The sequence below is a fragment of the Mixophyes fleayi genome, chromosome 3 (genome assembly GCF_038048845.1).
Source record: "Mixophyes fleayi isolate aMixFle1 chromosome 3, aMixFle1.hap1, whole genome shotgun sequence".
NCBI classification, from domain to species: domain Eukaryota; kingdom Metazoa; phylum Chordata; class Amphibia; order Anura; family Limnodynastidae; genus Mixophyes; species Mixophyes fleayi.
The window spans coordinates 4,695,630-4,717,237 of NC_134404.1; the positions used below are offsets into that span (position 1 = coordinate 4,695,630).

Here is a 21,608-nt window from a genome sequence, read left to right on the forward strand (position 1 = left end):
GTTTCAGCATAGCAGCAGAACAAATATATCATGCTTTGCTGTAATGTATCTTAACTCTCTGTGTATTTCATATTTAACCAGGTGGTGACATTGAGTGGGTTTGGCATGGCCTAAGATGACACTAATTTCATCATCACGCTCCAGACCACTCAGTGATCAGTGAGGTGGGCAATGTTTGATGATGTGATTTGCATCATCACGGCACGTCCCTGACCACTTGCAGATTTGTAAATGCCAATCCAGCAGGATAGGTAACAATGCAATAAATCCATGTGTGATGTCTGTAGGCCACTTTCCAAGAAGTGGAAAAGGTTCTCATTTCCATTTTAATGAGTTGCAAAGAGCTATGGAAAGTATCCCCAGTAACAGAACTCGTGTCTCTATCACCTGCCTCTGCACTGTACTTCAACAGAGCACAGAAACCATAATTGCCCTACTAGAGGCTCAGCAGCATGCAGGATGATTAACAGGCAGCAGAAATGAAAACAAGTTACAGTTTCTCTGACTATTAAAGATAAACAGCATGAGTCATGCATATTTCTGGCTATTTAATATGTCAGAAATTGCCCTCTAAAATGATATGAAAAACTTTCCTTCGAGCCGGAGTTGAACCAGCGACCTAAGGATTTCTGTACCAATTTCCTCTACAGTCCTCCGCTCTACCAGCTGAGCTATCGAAGGATTGTGCTTTAGAGGACTTCTGATGTCATGTGCACTACATCTGACTGAGTGAAAACACAAACAGAATTGAATTATCCATAAAACAGAAAAATTGCTTGTCTAGATAAAGAGATCCACATTTTTATTTCTGGTCTACTTGCTCATCAAAAGTTGTAAAAATTGTCATGTTTAATAATTGGTAATACATCATTAAAAGTTTGATTTTTATTTGTTCATTTTGAATTAATTAGCTTCAGAAATAGTTGGGAAAACAGCTTCCTTAGACTTTCCAACTGCAGACGCCTTTACGTCAAGATTAAAAATGCTGGAAAATTTTCAACCTCTTCTGCATTCTCCAATTTAGCTTGACTTTTTTAATTGATGAAAATTCCAGAAATTGTGGTGACAAATTGTCAAACTTTTGCCCAGTGAGACAAAAATGGATTTCTAGTCAATGGTCCACGCTGCCACCACTATTTCTCACAGTACTCTCTGTTTTTACATTGCATCTTCTATGTGTTCAGATCCATGGGATTTCAGAAGTAATATTGTATTTCAGTTCACATCCGTAGTCTCTTAAACCTGTCTTTTATATGCTGATTAAGGAAAGAGGAGAAATTCTGGGCACAGAAGCAGACATTATTGGTTTGTAAGCATTGGCGTAGTCTAGTTTCATTCAGAACATCCCTACTGCACCATTAAAAAGTTGTGAACTCTCCCTGGAAACCCATTGATCCACAAGTTCAAGAGTTCTTTTTTTTCACATGAAGGATGTGTTACATATAAAATAGGGTTGTCCCACTCGAAATTTGGAAGATGGATGTTGAAATATGGGGTCAGACCAGTTCTGTCCTAATTTTGGATACAGAAATGTTGGGAGGTATATAAATACTGTGGATTTCACCACATCCCATTTCCATAACCAAAGCACAGTTTCTCCTGGATTTTGTTGCTGAGATCAACAGAGCATTAAACAAGTGGTACTGTTGCTGCCATTCAAAAAAGCTTCAACTTCCCATACCGGGAGTCGAACCCGGGCCGCCTGGGTGAAAACCAGGAATCCTAAAGCTAGACCATATAGGACATTTCCGTTGAGTGTTTCAGCATAGCAGCAGAACAAATATATCATGCTTTGCTGTAATGTATCTTAACTCTCTGTGTATTTCATATTTAACCAGGTGGTGACATGGAGTGGGTTTGGCATGGCCTAAGATGACACTAATTTCATCATCACGCTCCAGACCACTCAGTGATTAGTGAGGTGGGCAATGTTTGATGATGTGATTTGCATCATCACGGCACGTCCCTGACCACTTGCAGATTTATAAATGCCAATCCAGCAGTATAGGTAACAATGCAATAAATCCATGTGTGATGTCTGGAGGCCACTTTCCAAGAAGTGGAAAAGGTTCTCATTTCCATTTTAATGAGTTGCAAAGAGCTATGGAAAGTATCCCCAGTAACAGAACTCGTGTCTCTATCACCTGCCTCTGCACTGTACTTCAACAGAGCACAGAAACCATAATTGCCCTACTAGAGGCTCAGCAGCATGCAGGATGATTAACAGGCAGCAGAAATGAAAACAAGTTACAGTTTCTCTGACTATTAAAGACAAACAGCATGAGCCATGCATATTTCTGGGTATTTAATATGTCAGAAATTGCCCTCTAAAATGATATGAAAAACTTTCCTTCGAGCTGGAGTTGAACCAGCGACCTAAGGATTTCTGTACCAATTTCCTCTACAGTCCTCCGCTCTACCAGCTGAGCTATCGAAGGATTGTGCTTTAGAGGATTTCTGATGTCATGTGCACTACATCTGACTGAGTGAAAACACAAACAGAATTGAAATATCCATAAAACAGAAAAATTGCTTGTCTAGATAAAGAGATCCACATTTTTATTTCTGGTCTACTTGCTCATCAAAAGTTGTAAAATTTGTCATATTTAATAATTGGTAATACATCATTAAAAGTTTGATTTTTATTTGTTCATTTTGAATTAATTAGCTTCAGAAATAGTTGGGAAAACAGCTTCCTTAGATTTTCCAACTGCAGACGCCTTTACGTCAAGATTAAAAATGCTGGAAAATTTTCAACCTCTTCTGCGTTCTCCAATTTAGCTTGACTTTTTTAATTGATGAAAATTCCAGAAATTGTGGTGACAAATTGTCAAACTTTTGCCCAGTGAGACAAAAATGGATTTCTAGTCAATGGTCCACGCTGCCACCACTATTTCTCACAGTACTCTCTGTTTTTACAATGCATCTTCTATGGGTTCAGATCCATGGGATTTCAGAAGTAATATTGTATTTCAGTTCCCATCCGTGGTCTCTTAAACCTGTCCTTTGTATGCTGATTAAGGAAAGCGGAGAAATTCTGGGCACAGAAGCAGACATTATTGGATTGTAAGCATTGGCGTAGTCTAGTTTCATTCAGAACATCCCTACTGCACCATTAAAAAGTTGTGAACCTTCCCTGGAAACCCATTGATCCACAAGTTCAAGAGTTTTTTTTTTTTTCACATGAAGGATGTGTTACATATAAAATAGGGTTGTCCCACTCGAAATTTGGAAGATGGATGTTGAAATATGGGGTCAGACCAGTTCTGTCCTAATTTTGGATACAGAAATGTTGGGAGGTATATAAATACTGTGGATTTGACCACATCCCATTTCCATAACCAAAGCACAGTTTCTCCTGGATTTTGTTGCTGAGATCAACAGAGCATTAAACAAGTGGTACTGTTGCTGCCATTCAAAAAAGCTTCAACTTCCCATACCGGGAGTCGAACCCGGGCCACCTGGGTGAAAACCAGGAATCCTAACTGCTAGACCATATGGGACTTTTCTGTTGAGTGTTTCAGCATAGCAGCAGAACAAATATATCATGCTTTGCTGTAATGTATCTTAACTCTCTGTGTATTTCATATTTAACCAGGTGGTGACATGGAGTGGGTTTGGCATGGCCTAAGATGACACTAATTTCATCATCACGCTCCAGACCACTCAGTGATCAGTGAGGTGGGCAATGTTTGATGATGTGATTTGCATCATCACGGCACGTCCCTGACCACTTGCAGATTTGTAAATGCCAATCCAGCAGGATAGGTAACAATGCAATAAATCCATGTGTGATGTCTGTAGGCCACTTTCCAAGAAGTGGAAAAGGTTCTCATTTCCATTTTAATGAGTTGCAAAGAGCTATGGAAAGTATCCCCAGTAACAGAACTCGTGTCTCTATCACCTGCCTCTGCACTGTACTTCAACAGAGCACAGAAACCATAATTGCCCTACTAGAGGCTCAGCAGCATGCAGGAAGATTAACAGGCAGCAGAAATGAAAACAAGTTACAGTTTCTCTGACTATTAAAGATAAACAGCATGAGTCATGCATATTTCTGGGTATTTAATATGTCAGAAATTGCCCTCTAAACTGATATGAAAAACTTTCCTTCGAGCCGGAATTGAACCAGCGACCTAAGGATTTCTGTACCAATTTCCTCTACAGTCCTCCGCTCTACCAGCTGAGCTATCGAAGGATTGTGCTTTAGAGGATTTCTGATGTCATGTGCACTACATCTGACTGAGTGAAAACACAAACAGAATTGAAATATCCATAAAACAGAAAAATTGCTTGTCTAGATAAAGAGATCCACATTTTTATTTCTGGTCTACTTGCTCATCAAAAGTTGTAAAAATTGTCATATTTAATAATTGGTAATACATCATTAAAAGTTTGATTTTTATTTGTTCATTTTGAATTAATTAGCTTCAGAAATAGTTGGGAAAACAGCTTCCTTAGATTTTCCAACTGCAGACGCCTTTACGTCAAGATTAAAAATGCTGGAAAATTTTCAACCTCTTCTGCGTTCTCCAATTTAGCTTGACTTTTTTAATTGATGAAAATTCCAGAAATTGTGGTGACAAATTGTCAAACTTTTGCCCAGTGAGACAAAAATGGATTTCTAGTCAATGGTCCACGCTGCCACCACTATTTCTCACAGTACTCTCTGTTTTTACAATGCATCTTCTATGGGTTCAGATCCATGGGATTTCAGAAGTAATATTGTATTTCAGTTCCCATCCGTGGTCTCTTAAACCTGTCCTTTGTATGCTGATTAAGGAAAGCGGAGAAATTCTGGGCACAGAAGCAGACATTATTGGTTTGTAAGCATTGGCGTAGTCTAGTTTCATTCAGAACATCCCTACTGCACCATTAAAAAGTTGTGAACCTTCCCTGGAAACCCATTGATCCACAAGTTCAAGAGTTTTTTTTTTTTTCACATGAAGGATGTGTTACATATAAAATAGGGTTGTCCCACTCGAAATTTGGAAGATGGATGTTGAAATATGGGGTCAGACCAGTTCTGTCCTAATTTTGGATACAGAAATGTTGGGAGGTATATAAATACTGTGGATTTGACCACATCCCATTTCCATAACCAAAGCACAGTTTCTCCTGGATTTTGTTGCTGAGATCAACAGAGCATTAAACAAGTGGTACTGTTGCTGCCATTCAAAAAAGCTTCAACTTCCCATACTGGGAGTCGAACCCGGGCCACCTGGGTGAAAACCAGGAATCCTAACTGCTAGACCATATGGGACTTTTCCGTTGAGTGTTTCAGCATAGCAGCAGAACAAATATATCATGCTTTGCTGTAATGTATCTTAACTCTCTGTGTATTTCATATTTAACCAGGTGGTGACATTGAGTGGGTTTGGCATGGCCTAAGATGACACTAATTTCATCATCACGCTCCAGACCACTCAGTGATCAGTGAGGTGGGCAATGTTTGATGATGTGATTTGCATCATCACGGCACGTCCCTGACCACTTGCAGATTTGTAAATGCCAATCCAGCAGGATAGGTAACAATGCAATAAATCCATGTGTGATGTCTGGAGGCCACTTTCCAAGAAGTGGAAAAGGTTCTCATTTCCATTTTAATGAGTTGCAAAGAGCTATGGAAAGTATCCCCAGTAACAGAACTCGTGTCTCTATCACCTGCCTCTGCACTGTACTTCAACAGAGCACAGAAACCATAATTGCCCTACTAGAGGCTCAGCAGCATGCAGGATGATTAACAGGCAGCAGAAATGAAAACAAGTTACAGTTTCTCTGACTATTAAAGATAAACAGCATGAGTCATGCATATTTCTGGCTATTTAATATGTCAGAAATTGCCCTCTAAAATGATATGAAAAACTTTCCTTCGAGCTGGAGTTGAACCAGCGACCTAAGGATTTCTGTACCAATTTCCTCTACAGTCCTCCGCTCTACCAGCTGAGCTATCGAAGGATTGTGCTTTAGAGGACTTCTGATGTCATGTGCACTACATCTGACTGAGTGAAAACACAAACAGAATTGAATTATCCATAAAACAGAAAAATTGCTTCTCTAGATAAAGAGATCCACATTTTTATTTCTGGTCTACTTGCTCATCAAAAGTTGTAAAAATTGTCATGTTTAATAATTGGTAATACATCATTAAAAGTTTGATTTTTATTTGTTCATTTTGAATTAATTAGCTTCAGAAATAGTTGGGAAAACAGCTTCCTTAGACTTTCCAACTGCAGACGCCTTTACGTCAAGATTAAAAATGCTGGAAAATTTTCAACCTCTTCTGCATTCTCCAATTTAGCTTGACTTTTTTAATTGATGAAAATTCCAGAAATTGTGGTGACAAATTGTCAAACTTTTGCCCAGTGAGACAAAAATGGATTTCTAGTCAATGGTCCACGCTGCCACCACTATTTCTCACAGTACTCTCTGTTTTTACATTGCATCTTCTATGTGTTCAGATCCATGGGATTTCAGAAGTAATATTGTATTTCAGTTCACATCCGTAGTCTCTTAAACCTGTCTTTTATATGCTGATTAAGGAAAGAGGAGAAATTCTGGGCACAGAAGCAGACATTATTGGTTTGTAAGCATTGGCGTAGTCTAGTTTCATTCAGAACATCCCTACTGCACCATTAAAAAGTTGTGAACTCTCCCTGGAAACCCATTGATCCACAAGTTCAAGAGTTCTTTTTTTTCACATGAAGAATGTGTTACATATAAAATAGGGTTGTCCCACTCGAAATTTGGAAGATGGATGTTGAAATATGGGGTCAGACCAGTTCTGTCCTAATTTTGGATACAGAAATGTTGGGAGGTATATAAATACTGTGGATTTCACCACATCCCATTTCCATAACCAAAGCACAGTTTCTCCTGGATTTTGTTGCTGAGATCAACAGAGCATTAAACAAGTGGTACTGTTGCTGCCATTCAAAAAAGCTTCAACTTCCCATACCGGGAGTCGAACCCGGGCCGCTTGGCTGAAAACCAGGAATCCTAAAGCTAGACCATTTAGGACATTTCCGTTGAGTGTTTCAGCATAGCAGCAGAACAAATATATCATGCTTTGCTGTAATGTATCTTAACTCTCTGTGTATTTCATATTTAACCAGGTGGTGACATGGAGTGGGTTTGGCATGGCCTAAGATGACACTAATTTCATCATCACGCTCCAGACCACTCAGTGATTAGTGAGGTGGGCAATGTTTGATGATGTGATTTGCATCATCACGGCACGTCCCTGACCACTTGCAGATTTATAAATGCCAATCCAGCAGGATAGGTAACAATGCAATAAATCCATGTGTGATGTCTGGAGGCCACTTTCCAAGAAGTGGAAAAGGTTCTCATTTCCATTTTAATGAGTTGCAAAGAGCTATGGAAAGTATCCCCAGTAACAGAACTCGTGTCTCTATCACCTGCCTCTGCACTGTACTTCAACAGAGCACAGAAACCATAATTGCCCTACTAGAGGCTCAGCAGCATGCAGGATGATTAACAGGCAGCAGAAATGAAAACAAGTTACAGTTTCTCTGACTATTAAAGATAAACAGCATAAGCCATGCATATTTCTGGGTATTTAATATGTCAGAAATTGCCCTCTAAAATGATATGAAAAACTTTCCTTCGAGCCGGAGTTGAACCAGCGACCTAAGGATTTCTGTACCAATTTCCTCTACAGTCCTCCGCTCTACCAGCTGAGCTATCGAAGGATTGTGCTTTAGAGGAATTCTGATGTCATGTGCACTACATCTGACTGAGTGAAAACACAAACAGAATTGAATTATCCATAAAACAGAAAAATTGCTTGTCTAGATAAAGAGATCCACATTTTTATTTCTGGTCTACTTGCTCATCAAAAGTTGTAAAAATTGTCATGTTTAATAATTGGTAATACATCATTAAAAGTTTGATTTTTATTTGTTCATTTTGAATTAATTAGCTTCAGAAATAGTTGGGAAAACAGCTTCCTTAGATTTTCCAACTGCAGACGCCTTTACGTCAAGATTAAAAATGCTGGAAAATTTTCAACCTCTTCTGCGTTCTCCAATTTAGCTTGACTATTTTAATTGATGAAAATTCCAGAAATTGTGGTGACAAATTGTCAAACTTTTGCCCAGTGAGACAAAAATGGATTTCTAGTCAATGGTCCACGCTGCCACCACTATTTCTCATAGTACTCTCTGTTTTTACATTGCATCTTCTATGTGTTCAGATCCATGGGATTTCAGAAGTAATATTGTATTTCAGTTCACATCCGTAGTCTCTTAAACCTGTCTTTTATATGCTGATTAAGGAAAGAGGAGAAATTCTGGGCACAGAAGCAGACATTATTGGTTTGTAAGCATTGGCGTAGTCTAGTTTCATTCAGAACATCCCTACTGCACCATTAAAAAGTTGTGAACTCTCCCTGGAAACCCATTGATCCACAAGTTCAAGAGTTCTTTTTTTTCACATGAAGGATGTGTTACATATAAAATAGGGTTGTCCCACTCGAAATTTGGAAGATGGATGTTGAAATATGGGGTCAGACCAGTTCTGTCCTAATTTTGGATACAGAAATGTTGGGAGGTATATAAATACTGTGGATTTCACCACATCCCATTTCCATAACCAAAGCACAGTTTCTCCTGGATTTTGTTGCTGAGATCAACAGAGCATTAAACAAGTGGTACTGTTGCTGCCATTCAAAAAAGCTTCAACTTCCCATACCGGGAGTCGAACCCGGGCCGCCTGGCTGAAAACCAGGAATCCTAAAGCTAGACCATATAGGACATTTCCGTTGAGTGTTTCAGCATAGCAGCAGAACAAATATATCATGCTTTGCTGTAATGTATCTTAACTCTCTGTGTATTTCATATTTAACCAGGTGGTGACATGGAGTGGGTTTGGCATGGCCTAAGATGACACTAATTTCATCATCACGCTCCAGACCACTCAGTGATTAGTGAGGTGGGCAATGTTTGATGATGTGATTTGCATCATCACGGCACGTCCCTGACCACTTGCAGATTTATAAATGCCAATCCAGCAGGATAGGTAACAATGCAATAAATCCATGTGTGATGTCTGGAGGCCACTTTCCAAGAAGTGGAAAAGGTTCTCATTTCCATTTTAATGAGTTGCAAAGAGCTATGGAAAGTATCCCCAGTAACAGAACTCGTGTCTCTATCACCTGCCTCTGCACTGTACTTCAACAGAGCACAGAAACCATAATTGCCCTACTAGAGGCTCAGCAGCATGCAGGATGATTAACAGGCAGCAGAAATGAAAACAAGTTACAGTTTCTCTGACTATTAAAGATAAACAGCATAAGCCATGCATATTTCTGGGTATTTAATATGTCAGAAATTGCCCTCTAAAATGATATGAAAAACTTTCCTTCGAGCCGGAGTTGAACCAGCGACCTAAGGATTTCTGTACCAATTTCCTCTACAGTCCTCCGCTCTACCAGCTGAGCTATCGAAGGATTGTGCTTTAGAGGAATTCTGATGTCATGTGCACTACATCTGACTGAGTGAAAACACAAACAAAATTGAATTATCCATAAAACAGAAAAATTGCTTGTCTAGATAAAGAGATCCACATTTTTATTTCTGGTCTACTTGCTCATCAAAAGTTGTAAAAATTGTCATATTTAATAATTGGTAATACATCATTAAAAGTTTGATTTTTTATTTGTTCATTTTGAATTAATTAGCTTCAGAAATAGTTGGGAAAACAGCTTCCTTAGATTTTCCAACTGCAGACGCCTTTACGTCAAGATTAAAAATGCTGGAAAATTTTCAACCTCTTCTGCGTTCTCCAATTTAGCTTGACTTTTTTAATTGATGAAAATTCCAGAAATTGTGGTGACAAATTGTCAAACTTTTGCCCAGTGAGACAAAAATGGATTTCTAGTCAATGGTCCACGCTGCCACCACTATTTCTCACAGTACTCTCTGTTTTTACAATGCATCTTCTATGGGTTCAGATCCATGGGATTTCAGAAGTAATATTGTATTTCAGTTCCCATCCGTGGTCTCTTAAACCTGTCCTTTGTATGCTGATTAAGGAAAGCGGAGAAATTCTGGGCACAGAAGCAGACATTATTGGTTTGTAAGCATTGGCGTAGTCTAATTTCATTCAGAACATCCCTACTGCACCATTAAAAAGTTGTGAACTCTCCCTGGAAACCCATTGATACACAAGTTCAAGAGTTCTTTTTTTTCACATGAAGGATGTGTTACATATAAAATACGGTTGTCCCACTCGAAATTTGGAAGATGGATGTTGAAATATGGGGTCAGACCAGTTCTGTCCTAATTTTGGATACAGAAATGTTGGGAGGTATATAAATACTGTGGATTTGACCACATCCCATTTCCATAACCAAAGCACAGTTTCTCCTGGATTTTGTTGCTGAGATCAACAGAGCATTAAACAAGTGGTACTGTTGCTGCCATTCAAAAAAGCTTCAACTTCCCATACCGGGAGTCGAACCCGGGCCACCTGGGTGAAAACCAGGAATCCTAATTGCTAGACCATATGGGACTTTTCTGTTGAGTGTTTCAGCATAGCAGCAGAACAAATATATCATGCTTTGCTGTAATGTATCTTAACTCTCTGTGTATTTCATATTTAACCAGGTGGTGACATGGAGTGGGTTTGGCATGGCCTAAGATGACACTAATTTCATCATCACGCTCCAGACCACTCAGTGATCAGTGAGGTGGGCAATGTTTGATGATGTGATTTGCATCATCACGGCACGTCCCTGACCACTTGCAGATTTGTAAATGCCAATCCAGCAGGATAGGTAACAATGCAATAAATCCATGTGTGATGTCTGTAGGCCACTTTCCAAGAAGTGGAAAAGGTTCTCATTTCCATTTTAATGAGTTGCAAAGAGCTATGGAAAGTATCCCCAGTAACAGAACTCGTGTCTCTATCACCTGCCTCTGCACTGTACTTCAACAGAGCACAGAAACCATAATTGCCCTACTAGCGGCTCAGCAGCATGCAGGATGATTAACAGGCAGCAGAAATGAAAACAAGTTACAGTTTCTCTGACTATTAAAGATAAACAGCATGAGTCATGCATATTTCTGGCTATTTAATATGTCAGAAATTGCCCTCTAAAATGATATGAAAAACTTTCCTTCGAGCTGGAGTTGAACCAGCGACCTAAGGATTTCTGTACCAATTTCCTCTACAGTCCTCCGCTCTAACAGCTGAGCTATCGAAGGATTGTGCTTTAGAGGACTTCTGATGTCATGTGCACTACATCTGACTGAGTGAAAACACAAACAGAATTGAATTATCCATAAAACAGAAAAATTGCTTGTCTAGATAAAGAGATCCACATTTTTATTTCTGGTCTACTTGCTCATCAAAAGTTGTAAAAATTGTCATGTTTAATAATTGGTAATACATCATTAAAAGTTTGATTTTTATTTGTTCATTTTGAATTAATTAGCTTCAGAAATAGTTGGGAAAACAGCTTCCTTAGACTTTCCAACTGCAGACGCCTTTACGTCAAGATTAAAAATGCTGAAAAATTTTCAACCTCTTCTGCATTCTCCAATTTAGCTTGACTTTTTTAATTGATGAAAATTCCAGAAATTGTGGTGACAAATTGTCAAACTTTTGCCCAGTGAGACAAAAATGGATTTCTAGTCAATGGTCCACGCTGCCACCACTATTTCTCACAGTACTCTCTGTTTTTACATTGCATCTTCTATGTGTTCAGATCCATGGGATTTCAGAAGTAATATTGTATTTCAGTTCACATCCGTAGTCTCTTAAACCTGTCTTTTATATGCTGATTAAGGAAAGAGGAGAAATTCTGGGCACAGAAGCAGACATTATTGGTTTGTAAGCATTGGCGTAGTCTAGTTTCATTCAGAACATCCCTACTGCACCATTAAAAAGTTGTGAACTCTCCCTGGAAACCCATTGATCCACAAGTTCAAGAGTTCTTTTTTTTCACATGAAGGATGTGTTACATATAAAATAGGGTTGTCCCACTCGAAATTTGGAAGATGGATGTTGAAATATGGGGTCAGACCAGTTCTGTCCTAATTTTGGATACAGAAATGTTGGGAGGTATATAAATACTGTGGATTTCACCACATCCCATTTCCATAACCAAAGCACAGTTTCTCCTGGATTTTGTTGCTGAGATCAACAGAGCATTAAACAAGTGGTACTGTTGCTGCCATTCAAAAAAGCTTCAACTTCCCATACCAGGAGTCGAACCCGGGCTGCCTGGCTGAAAACCAGGAATCCTAACTGCTAGACCATATGGGACTTTTCCGTTGAGTGTTTCAGCATAGCAGCAGAACAAATATATCATGCTTTGCTGTAATGTATCTTAACTCTCTGTGTATTTTATATTTAACCAGGTGGTGACATGGAGTGGGTTTGGCATGGCCTAAGATGACACTAATTTCATCATCACGCTCCAGACCACTCAGTGATCAGTGAGGTGGGCAATGTTTGATGATGTGATTTGCATCATCACGGCACGTCCCTGACCACTTGCAGATTTGTAAATGCCAATCCAGCAGGATAGGTAACAATGCAATAAATCCATGTGTGATGTCTGTAGGCCACTTTCCAAGAAGTGGAAAAGGTTCTCATTTCCATTTTAATGAGTTGCAAAGAGCTATGGAAAGTATCCCCAGTAAAAGAACTCGTGTCTCTATCACCTGCCTCTGCACTGTACTTCAACAGAGCACAGAAACCATAATTGCCCTACTAGAGGCTCAGCAGCATGCAGGAAGATTAACAGGCAGCAGAAATGAAAACAAGTTACAGTTTCTCTGACTATTAAAGATAAACAGCATGAGTCATGCATATTTCTGGGTATTTAATATGTCAGAAATTGCCCTCTAAACTGATATGAAAAACTTTCCTTCGAGCCGGAGTTGAACCAGCGACCTAAGGATTTCTGTACCAATTTCCTCTACAGTCCTCCGCTCTACCAGCTGAGCTATCGAAGGAATGTGCTTTAGAGGATTTCTGATGTCATGTGCACTACATCTGACTGAGTGAAAACACAAACAGAATTGAAATATCCATAAAACAGAAAAATTGCTTGTCTAGATAAAGAGATCCACATTTTTATTTCTGGTCTACTTGCTCATCAAAAGTTGTAAAAATTGTCATATTTAATAATTGGTAATACATCATTAAAAGTTTGATTTTTATTTGTTCATTTTGAATTAATTAGCTTCAGAAATAGTTGGGAAAACAGCTTCCTTAGATTTTCCAACTGCAGACGCCTTTACGTCAAGATTAAAAATGCTGGAAAATTTTCAACCTCTTCTGCGTTCTCCAATTTAGCTTGACTTTTTTAATTGATGAAAATTCCAGAAATTGTGGTGACAAATTGTCAAACTTTTGCCCAGTGAGACAAAAATGGATTTCTAGTCAATGGTCCATGCTGCCACCACTATTTCTCACAGTACTCTCTGTTTTTACAATGCATCTTCTATGGGTTCAGATCCATGGGATTTCAGAAGTAATATTGTATTTCAGTTCCCATCCGTGGTCTCTTAAACCTGTCCTTTGTATGCTGATTAAGGAAAGCGGAGAAATTCTGGGCACAGAAGCAGACATTATTGGTTTGTAAGCATTGGCGTAGTCTAGTTTCATTCAGAACATCCCTACTGCACCATTAAAAAGTTGTGAACTCTCCCTGGAAACCCATTGATCCACAAGTTCAAGAGTTCTTTTTTTTCACATGAAGGATGTGTTACATATAAAATAGGGTTGTCCCACTCGAAATTTGGAAGATGGATGTTGAAATATGGGGTCAGACCAGTTCTGTCCTAATTTTGGAAACAGAAATGTTGGGAGGTATATAAATACTGTGGATTTGACCACATCCCATTTCCATAACCAAAGCACAGTTTCTCCTGGATTTTGTTGCTGAGATCAACAGAGCATTAAACAAGTGGTACTGTTGCTGCCATTCAAAAAAGCTTCAACTTCCCATACCGGGAGTCGAACCCGGGCCACCTGGGTGAAAACCAGGAATCCTAACTGCTAGACCATATGGGACTTTTCCGTTGAGTGTTTCAGCATAGCAGCAGAACAAATATATCATGCTTTGCTGTAATGTATCTTAATTCTCTGTGTATTTTATATTTAACCAGGTGGTGACATGGAGTGGGTTTGGCATGGCCTAAGATGACACTAATTTCATCATCACGCTCCAGACCACTCAGTGATCAGTGAGGTGGGCAATGTTTGATGATGTGATTTGCATCATCACGGCACGTCCCTGACCACTTGCAGATATGTAAATGCCAATCCAGCAGGATAGGTAACAATGCAATAAATCCATGTGTGATGTCTGTAGGCCACTTTCCAAGAAGTGGAAAAGGTTCTCATTTCCATTTTAATGAGTTGCAAAGAGCTATGGAAAGTATCCCCAGTAAAAGAACTCGTGTCTCTATCACCTGCCTCTGCACTGTACTTCAACAGAGCACAGAAACCATAATTGCCCTACTAGAGGCTCAGCAGCATGCAGGAAGATTAACAGGCAGCAGAAATGAAAACAAGTTACAGTTTCTCTGACTATTAAAGATAAACAGCATGAGTCATGCATATTTCTGGGTATTTAATATGTCAGAAATTGCCCTCTAAACTGATATGAAAAACTTTCCTTCGAGCCGGAGTTGAACCAGCAACCTAAGGATTTCTGTACCAATTTCCTCTACAGTCCTCCGCTCTACCAGCTGAGCTATCGAAGGAATGTGCTTTAGAGGATTTCTGATGTCATGTGCACTACATCTGACTGAGTGAAAACACAAACAGAATTGAAATATCCATAAAACAGAAAAATTGCTTGTCTAGATAAAGAGATCCACATTTTTATTTCTGGTCTACTTGCTCATCAAAAGTTGTAAAAATTGTCATATTTAATAATTGGTAATACATCATTAAAAGTTTGATTTTTATTTGTTCATTTTGAATTAATTAGCTTCAGAAATAGTTAGGAAAACAGCTTCCTTAGATTTTCCAACTGCAGACGCCTTTACGTCAAGATTAAAAATGCTGGAAAATTTTCAACCTCTTCTGCGTTCTCCAATTTAGCTTGACTTTTTTAATTGATGAAAATTCCAGAAATTGTGGTGACAAATTGTCAAACTTTTGCCCAGTGAGACAAAAATGGATTTCTAGTCAATGGTCCACGCTGCCACCACTATTTCTCACAGTACTCTCTGTTTTTACATTGCATCTTCTATGTGTTCAGATCCATGGGATTTCAGAAGTAATATTGTATTTCAGTTCACATCCGTAGTCTCTTAAACCTGTCTTTTATATGCTGATTAAGGAAAGAGGAGAAATTCTGGGCACAGAAGCAGACATTATTGGTTTGTAAGCATTGGCGTAGTCTAGTTTCATTCAGAACATCCCTACTGCACCATTAAAAAGTTGTGAACCTTATCTGGAAACCCATTGATCCACAAGTTCAAGAGTTTTTTTTTTTTCACATGAAGGATGTGTTACATATAAAATACGGTTGTCCCACTCGAAATTTGGAAGATGGATGTTGAAATATGGGGTCAGACCAGTTCTGTCCTAATTTTGGATACAGAAATGTTGGGAGGTATATAAATACTGTGGATTTGACCACATCCCATTTCCATAACCAAAGCACAGTTTCTCCTGGATTTTGTTGCTGAGATCAACAGAGCATTAAACAAGTGGTACTGTTGCTGCCATTCAAAAAAGCTTCAACTTCCCATACCGGGAGTCGAACCCGGGCCACCTGGGTGAAAACCAGGAATCCTAACTGCTAGACCATATGGGACTTTTCCGTTGAGTGTTTCAGCATAGCAGCAGAACAAATATATCATGCTTTGCTGTAATGTATCTTAACTCTCTGTGTATTTTATATTTAACCAGGTGGTGACATGGAGTGGGTTTGGCATGGCCTAAGATGACACTAATTTCATCATCACGCTCCAGACCACTCAGTGATCAGTGAGGTGGGCAATGTTTGATGATGTGATTTGCATCATCACGGCACGTCCCTGACCACTTGCAGATTTGTAAATGCCAATCCAGCAGGATAGGTAACAATGCAATAAATCCATGTGTGATGTCTGTAGGCCACTTTCCAAGAAGTGGAAAAGGTTCTCATTTCCATTTTAATGAGTTGCAAAGAGCTATGGAAAGTATCCCCAGTAAAAGAACTCGTGTCTCTATCACCTGCCTCTGCACTGTACTTCAACAGAGCACAGAAACCATAATTGCCCTACTAGAGGCTCAGCAGCATGCAGGAAGATTAACAGGCAGCAGAAATGAAAACAAGTTACAGTTTCTCTGACTATTAAAGATAAACAGCATGAGTCATGCATATTTCTGGGTATTTAATATGTCAGAAATTGCCCTCTAAACTGATATGAAAAACTTTCCTTCGAGCCGGAGTTGAACCAGCGACCTAAGGATTTCTGTACCAATTTCCTCTACAGTCCTCCGCTCTACCAGCTGAGCTATCGAAGGAATGTGCTTTAGAGGATTTCTGATGTCATGTGCACTACATCTGACTGAGTGAAAACACAAACAGAATTGAAATATCCATAAAACAGAAAAATTGCTTGTCTAGATAAAGAGATACACATTTTTATTTCTGGTCTACTTGCTCATCAAAAGTTGTAAAAATTGTCATATTTAATAATTGGTAATACATCATTAAAAGTTTGATTTTTATTTGTTCATTTTGAATTACTTAGCTTCAGAAATAGTTAGGAAAACAGCTTCCTTAGATTTTCCAACTGCAGACGCCTTTACGTCAAGATTAAAAATGCTGGAAAATTTTCAACCTCTTCTGCGTTCTCCAATTTAGCTTGACTTTTTTAATTGATGAAAATTCCAGAAATTGTGGTGACAAATTGTCAAACTTTTGCCCAGTGAGACAAAAATGGATTTCTAGTCAATGGTCCACGCTGCCACCACTATTTCTCACAGTACTCTCTGTTTTTACATTGCATCTTCTATGTGTTCAGATCCATGGGATTTCAGAAGTAATATTGTATTTCAGTTCACATCCGTAGTCTCTTAAACCTGTCTTTTATATGCTGATTAAGGAAAGAGGAGAAATTCTGGGCACAGAAGCAGACATTATTGGTTTGTAAGCATTGGCGTAGTCTAGTTTCATTCAGAACATCCCTACTGCACCATTAAAAAGTTGTGAACCTTCCCTGGAAACCCATTGATCCACAAGTTCAAGAGTTTTTTTTTTTTTCACATGAAGGATGTGTTACATATAAAATAGGGTTGTCCCACTCGAAATTTGGAAGATGGATGTTGAAATATGGGGTCAGACCAGTTCTGTCCTAATTTTGGATACAGAAATGTTGGGAGGTATATAAATACTGTGGATTTGACCACATCCCATTTCCATAACCAAAGCACAGTTTCTCCTGGATTTTGTTGCTGAGATCAACAGAGCATTAAACAAGTGGTACTGTTGCTGCCATTCAAAAAAGCTTCAACTTCCCATACCGGGAGTCGAACCCGGGCCACCTGGGTGAAAACCAGGAATCCTAACTGCTAGACCATATGGGACTTTTCTGTTGAGTGTTTCAGCATAGCAGCAGAACAAATATATCATGCTTTGCTGTAATGTATCTTAACTCTCTGTGTATTTCATATTTAACCAGGTGGTGACATGGAGTGGGTTTGGCATGGCCTAAGATGACACTAATTTCATCATCACGCTCCAGACCACTCAGTGATCAGTGAGGTGGGCAATGTTTGATGATGTGATTTGCATCATCACGGCACGTCCCTGACCACTTGCAGATTTGTAAATGCCAATCCAGCAGGATAGGTAACAATGCAATAAATCCATGTGTGATGTCTGTAGGCCACTTTCCAAGAAGTGGAAAAGGTTCTCATTTCCATTTTAATGAGTTGCAAAGAGCTATGGAAAGTATCCCCAGTAACAGAACTCGTGTCTCTATCACCTGCCTCTGCACTGTACTTCAACAGAGCACAGAAACCATAATTGCCCTACTAGAGGCTCAGCAGCATGCAGGAAGATTAACAGGCAGCAGAAATGAAAACAAGTTACAGTTTCTCTGACTATTAAAGATAAACAGCATGAGTCATGCATATTTCTGGGTATTTAATATGTCAGAAATTGCCCTCTAAACTGATATGAAAAACTTTCCTTCGAGCCGGAGTTGAACCAGCGACCTAAGGATTTCTGTACCAATTTCCTCTACAGTCCTCCGCTCTACCAGCTGAGCTATCGAAGGAATGTGCTTTAGAGGATTTCTGATGTCATGTGCACTACATCTGACTGAGTGAAAACACAAACAGAATTGAAATATCCATAAAACAGAAAAATTGCTTGTCTAGATAAAGAGATACACATTTTTATTTCTGGTCTACTTGCTCATCAAAAGTTGTAAAAATTGTCATATTTAATAATTGGTAATACATCATTAAAAGTTTGATTTTTATTTGTTCATTTTGAATTACTTAGCTTCAGAAATAGTTAGGAAAACAGCTTCCTTAGATTTTCCAACTGCAGACGCCTTTACGTCAAGATTAAAAATGCTGGAAAATTTTCAACCTCTTCTGCGTTCTCCAATTTAGCTTGACTTTTTTAATTGATGAAAATTCCAGAAATTGTGGTGACAAATTGTCAAACTTTTGCCCAGTGAGACAAAAATGGATTTCTAGTCAATGGTCCACGCTGCCACCACTATTTCTCACAGTACTCTCTGTTTTTACATTGCATCTTCTATGTGTTCAGATCCATGGGATTTCAGAAGTAATATTGTATTTCAGTTCACATCCGTAGTCTCTTAAACCTGTCTTTTATATGCTGATTAAGGAAAGAGGAGAAATTCTGGGCACAGAAGCAGACATTATTGGTTTGTAAGCATTGGCGTAGTCTAGTTTCATTCAGAACATCCCTACTGCACCATTAAAAAGTTGTGAACCTTCCCTGGAAACCCATTGATCCACAAGTTCAAGAGTTTTTTTTTTTTTCACATGAAGGATGTGTTACATATAAAATAGGGTTGTCCCACTCGAAATTTGGAAGATGGATGTTGAAATATGGGGTCAGACCAGTTCTGTCCTAATTTTGGATACAGAAATGTTGGGAGGTATATAAATACTGTGGATTTGACCACATCCCATTTCCATAACCAAAGCACAGTTTCTCCTGGATTTTGTTGCTGAGATCAACAGAGCATTAAACAAGTGGTACTGTTGCTGCCATTCAAAAAAGCTTCAACTTCCCATACCGGGAGTCGAACCCGGGCCACCTGGGTGAAAACCAGGAATCCTAACTGCTAGACCATATGGGACTTTTCTGTTGAGTGTTTCAGCATAGCAGCAGAACAAATATATCATGCTTTGCTGTAATGTATCTTAACTCTCTGTGTATTTCATATTTAACCAGGTGGTGACATGGAGTGGGTTTGGCATGGCCTAAGATGACACTAATTTCATCATCACGCTCCAGACCACTCAGTGATCAGTGAGGTGGGCAATGTTTGATGATGTGATTTGCATCATCACGGCACGTCCCTGACCACTTGCAGATTTGTAAATGCCAATCCAGCAGGATAGGTAACAATGCAATAAATCCATGTGTGATGTCTGTAGGCCACTTTCCAAGAAGTGGAAACGGTTCTCATTTCCATTTTAATGAGTTGCAAAGAGCTATGGAAAGTATCCCCAGTAACAGAACTCGTGTCTCTATCACCTGCCTCTGCACTGTACTTCAACAGAGCACAGAAACCATAATTGCCCTACTAGAGGCTCAGCAGCATGCAGGATGATTAACAGGCAGCAGAAATGAAAACAAGTTACAGTTTCTCTGACTATTAAAGATAAACAGCATGAGTCATGCATATTTCTGGCTATTTAATATGTCAGAAATTGCCCTCTAAAATGATATGAAAAACTTTCCTTCGAGCCGGAGTTGAACCAGCGACCTAAGGATTTCTGTACCAATTTCCTCTACAGTCCTCCGCTCTACCAGCTGAGCTATCGAAGGATTGTGCTTTAGAGGACTTCTGATGTCATGTGCACTACATCTGACTGAGTGAAAACACAAACAGAATTGAATTATCCATAAAACAGAAAAATTGCTTGTCTAGATAAAGAGATCCACATTTTTATTTCTGGTCTACTTGCTCATCAAAAGTTGTAAAAATTGTCATATTTAATAATTGGTAATACATCATTAAAAATTTGATTTTTATTTGTTCATTTTGAATTAATTAGCTTCAGAAATAGTTAGGAAAACAGCTTCCTTAGATTTTCCAACTGCAGACGCCTTTACGTCAAGATTAAAAATGCTGGAAAATTTTCAACCTCTTCTGCGTTCTCCAATTTAGCTTGACTTTTTTAATTGATGAAAATTCCAGAAATTGTGGTGACAAATTGTCAAACTTTTGCCCAGTGAGACAAAAATGGATTTCTAGTCAATGGTCCACGCTGCCACCACTATTTCTCACAGTACTCTCTGTTTTTACATTGCATCTTCTATGTGTTCAGATCCATGGGATTTCAGAAGTAATATTGTATTTCAGTTCACATCCGTAGTCTCTTAAACCTGTCTTTTATATGCTGATTAAGGAAAGAGGAGAAATTCTGGGCACAGAAGCAGACATTATTGGTTTGTAAGCATTGGCGTAGTCTAGTTTCATTCAGAACATCCCTACTGCACCATTAAAAAGTTGTGAACCTTCCCTGGAAACCCATTGATCCACAAGTTCAAGAGTTTTTTTTTTTTTCACATGAAGGATGTGTTACATATAAAATAGGGTTGTCCCACTCGAAATTTGGAAGATGGATGTTGAAATATGGGGTCAGACCAGTTCTGTCCTAATTTTGGATACAGAAATGTTGGGAGGTATATAAATACTGTGGATTTGACCACATCCCATTTCCATAACCAAAGCACAGTTTCTCCTGGATTTTGTTGCTGAGATCAACAGAGCATTAAACAAGTGGTACTGTTGCTGCCATTCAAAAAAGCTTCAACTTCCCATACCGGGAGTCGAGCCCGGGCCACCTGGGTGAAAACCAGGAATCCTAACTGCTAGACCATATGGGACTTTTCCGTTGAGTGTTTCAGCATAGCAGCAGAACAAATATATCATGCTTTGCTGTAATGTATCTTAACTCTCTGTGTATTTCATATTTAACCAGGTGGTGACATGGAGTGGGTTTGGCATGGCCTAAGATGACACTAATTTCATCATCACGCTCCAGACCACTCAGTGATTAGTGAGGTGGGCAATGTTTGATGATGTGATTTGCATCATCACGGCACGTCCCTGACCACTTGCAGATTTGTAAATGCCAATCCAGCAGGATAGGTAACAATGCAATAAATCCATGTGTGATGTCTGGAGGTCACTTTCCAAGAAGTGGAAAAGGTTCTCATTTCCATTTTAATGAGTTGCAAAGAGCTATGGAAAGTATCCCCAGTAACAGAACTCGTGTCTCTATCACCTGCCTCTGCACTGTACTTCAACAGAGCACAGAAACCATAATTGCCCTACTAGAGGCTCAGCAGCATGCAGGATGATTAACAGGCAGCAGAAATGAAAACAAGTTACAGTTTCTCT

General features: G+C 39.1%; 16 non-coding genes across 16 annotated transcripts; all 16 read right to left on the bottom strand.

Annotated features, from left to right (window-relative positions):
- Positions 1-591: 591 nt before the first annotated feature.
- TRNAY-GUA (transfer RNA tyrosine (anticodon GUA)) lies at positions 592-681 on the bottom strand. The gene is given in 2 exon segments: positions 592-627; positions 645-681. It is a non-coding gene; the product is annotated as a tRNA-Tyr (tRNA).
- Positions 682-2,348: 1,667 nt separating this feature from the next.
- On the bottom strand, positions 2,349-2,438 carry TRNAY-GUA (transfer RNA tyrosine (anticodon GUA)). Its single transcript is given in 2 exon segments — positions 2,349-2,384; positions 2,402-2,438. It is a non-coding gene; the product is annotated as a tRNA-Tyr (tRNA).
- A 993-nt stretch (positions 2,439-3,431) lies between these two features.
- TRNAE-UUC (transfer RNA glutamic acid (anticodon UUC)) lies at positions 3,432-3,503 on the bottom strand. Its single transcript has one exon. It is a non-coding gene; the product is annotated as a tRNA-Glu (tRNA).
- Positions 3,504-4,108: 605 nt separating this feature from the next.
- On the bottom strand, positions 4,109-4,198 carry TRNAY-GUA (transfer RNA tyrosine (anticodon GUA)). The gene is given in 2 exon segments: positions 4,109-4,144; positions 4,162-4,198. It is a non-coding gene; the product is annotated as a tRNA-Tyr (tRNA).
- A 1,670-nt stretch (positions 4,199-5,868) lies between these two features.
- TRNAY-GUA (transfer RNA tyrosine (anticodon GUA)) lies at positions 5,869-5,958 on the bottom strand. The gene is given in 2 exon segments: positions 5,869-5,904; positions 5,922-5,958. It is a non-coding gene; the product is annotated as a tRNA-Tyr (tRNA).
- A 1,667-nt stretch (positions 5,959-7,625) lies between these two features.
- On the bottom strand, positions 7,626-7,715 carry TRNAY-GUA (transfer RNA tyrosine (anticodon GUA)). Its single transcript is given in 2 exon segments — positions 7,626-7,661; positions 7,679-7,715. It is a non-coding gene; the product is annotated as a tRNA-Tyr (tRNA).
- Positions 7,716-9,382: 1,667 nt separating this feature from the next.
- Positions 9,383-9,472, bottom strand: TRNAY-GUA (transfer RNA tyrosine (anticodon GUA)). Its single transcript is given in 2 exon segments — positions 9,383-9,418; positions 9,436-9,472. It is a non-coding gene; the product is annotated as a tRNA-Tyr (tRNA).
- Positions 9,473-12,899: 3,427 nt separating this feature from the next.
- TRNAY-GUA (transfer RNA tyrosine (anticodon GUA)) lies at positions 12,900-12,989 on the bottom strand. Its single transcript is given in 2 exon segments — positions 12,900-12,935; positions 12,953-12,989. It is a non-coding gene; the product is annotated as a tRNA-Tyr (tRNA).
- A 991-nt stretch (positions 12,990-13,980) lies between these two features.
- TRNAE-UUC (transfer RNA glutamic acid (anticodon UUC)) lies at positions 13,981-14,052 on the bottom strand. The gene has a single exon. It is a non-coding gene; the product is annotated as a tRNA-Glu (tRNA).
- A 605-nt stretch (positions 14,053-14,657) lies between these two features.
- On the bottom strand, positions 14,658-14,747 carry TRNAY-GUA (transfer RNA tyrosine (anticodon GUA)). Its single transcript is given in 2 exon segments — positions 14,658-14,693; positions 14,711-14,747. It is a non-coding gene; the product is annotated as a tRNA-Tyr (tRNA).
- A 992-nt stretch (positions 14,748-15,739) lies between these two features.
- TRNAE-UUC (transfer RNA glutamic acid (anticodon UUC)) lies at positions 15,740-15,811 on the bottom strand. The gene has a single exon. It is a non-coding gene; the product is annotated as a tRNA-Glu (tRNA).
- A 605-nt stretch (positions 15,812-16,416) lies between these two features.
- TRNAY-GUA (transfer RNA tyrosine (anticodon GUA)) lies at positions 16,417-16,506 on the bottom strand. The gene is given in 2 exon segments: positions 16,417-16,452; positions 16,470-16,506. It is a non-coding gene; the product is annotated as a tRNA-Tyr (tRNA).
- Positions 16,507-17,499: 993 nt separating this feature from the next.
- Positions 17,500-17,571, bottom strand: TRNAE-UUC (transfer RNA glutamic acid (anticodon UUC)). Its single transcript has one exon. It is a non-coding gene; the product is annotated as a tRNA-Glu (tRNA).
- A 605-nt stretch (positions 17,572-18,176) lies between these two features.
- On the bottom strand, positions 18,177-18,266 carry TRNAY-GUA (transfer RNA tyrosine (anticodon GUA)). The gene is given in 2 exon segments: positions 18,177-18,212; positions 18,230-18,266. It is a non-coding gene; the product is annotated as a tRNA-Tyr (tRNA).
- Positions 18,267-19,259: 993 nt separating this feature from the next.
- Positions 19,260-19,331, bottom strand: TRNAE-UUC (transfer RNA glutamic acid (anticodon UUC)). The gene has a single exon. It is a non-coding gene; the product is annotated as a tRNA-Glu (tRNA).
- A 605-nt stretch (positions 19,332-19,936) lies between these two features.
- Positions 19,937-20,026, bottom strand: TRNAY-GUA (transfer RNA tyrosine (anticodon GUA)). Its single transcript is given in 2 exon segments — positions 19,937-19,972; positions 19,990-20,026. It is a non-coding gene; the product is annotated as a tRNA-Tyr (tRNA).
- Between the last annotated feature and the right edge of the window lie 1,582 nt (positions 20,027-21,608).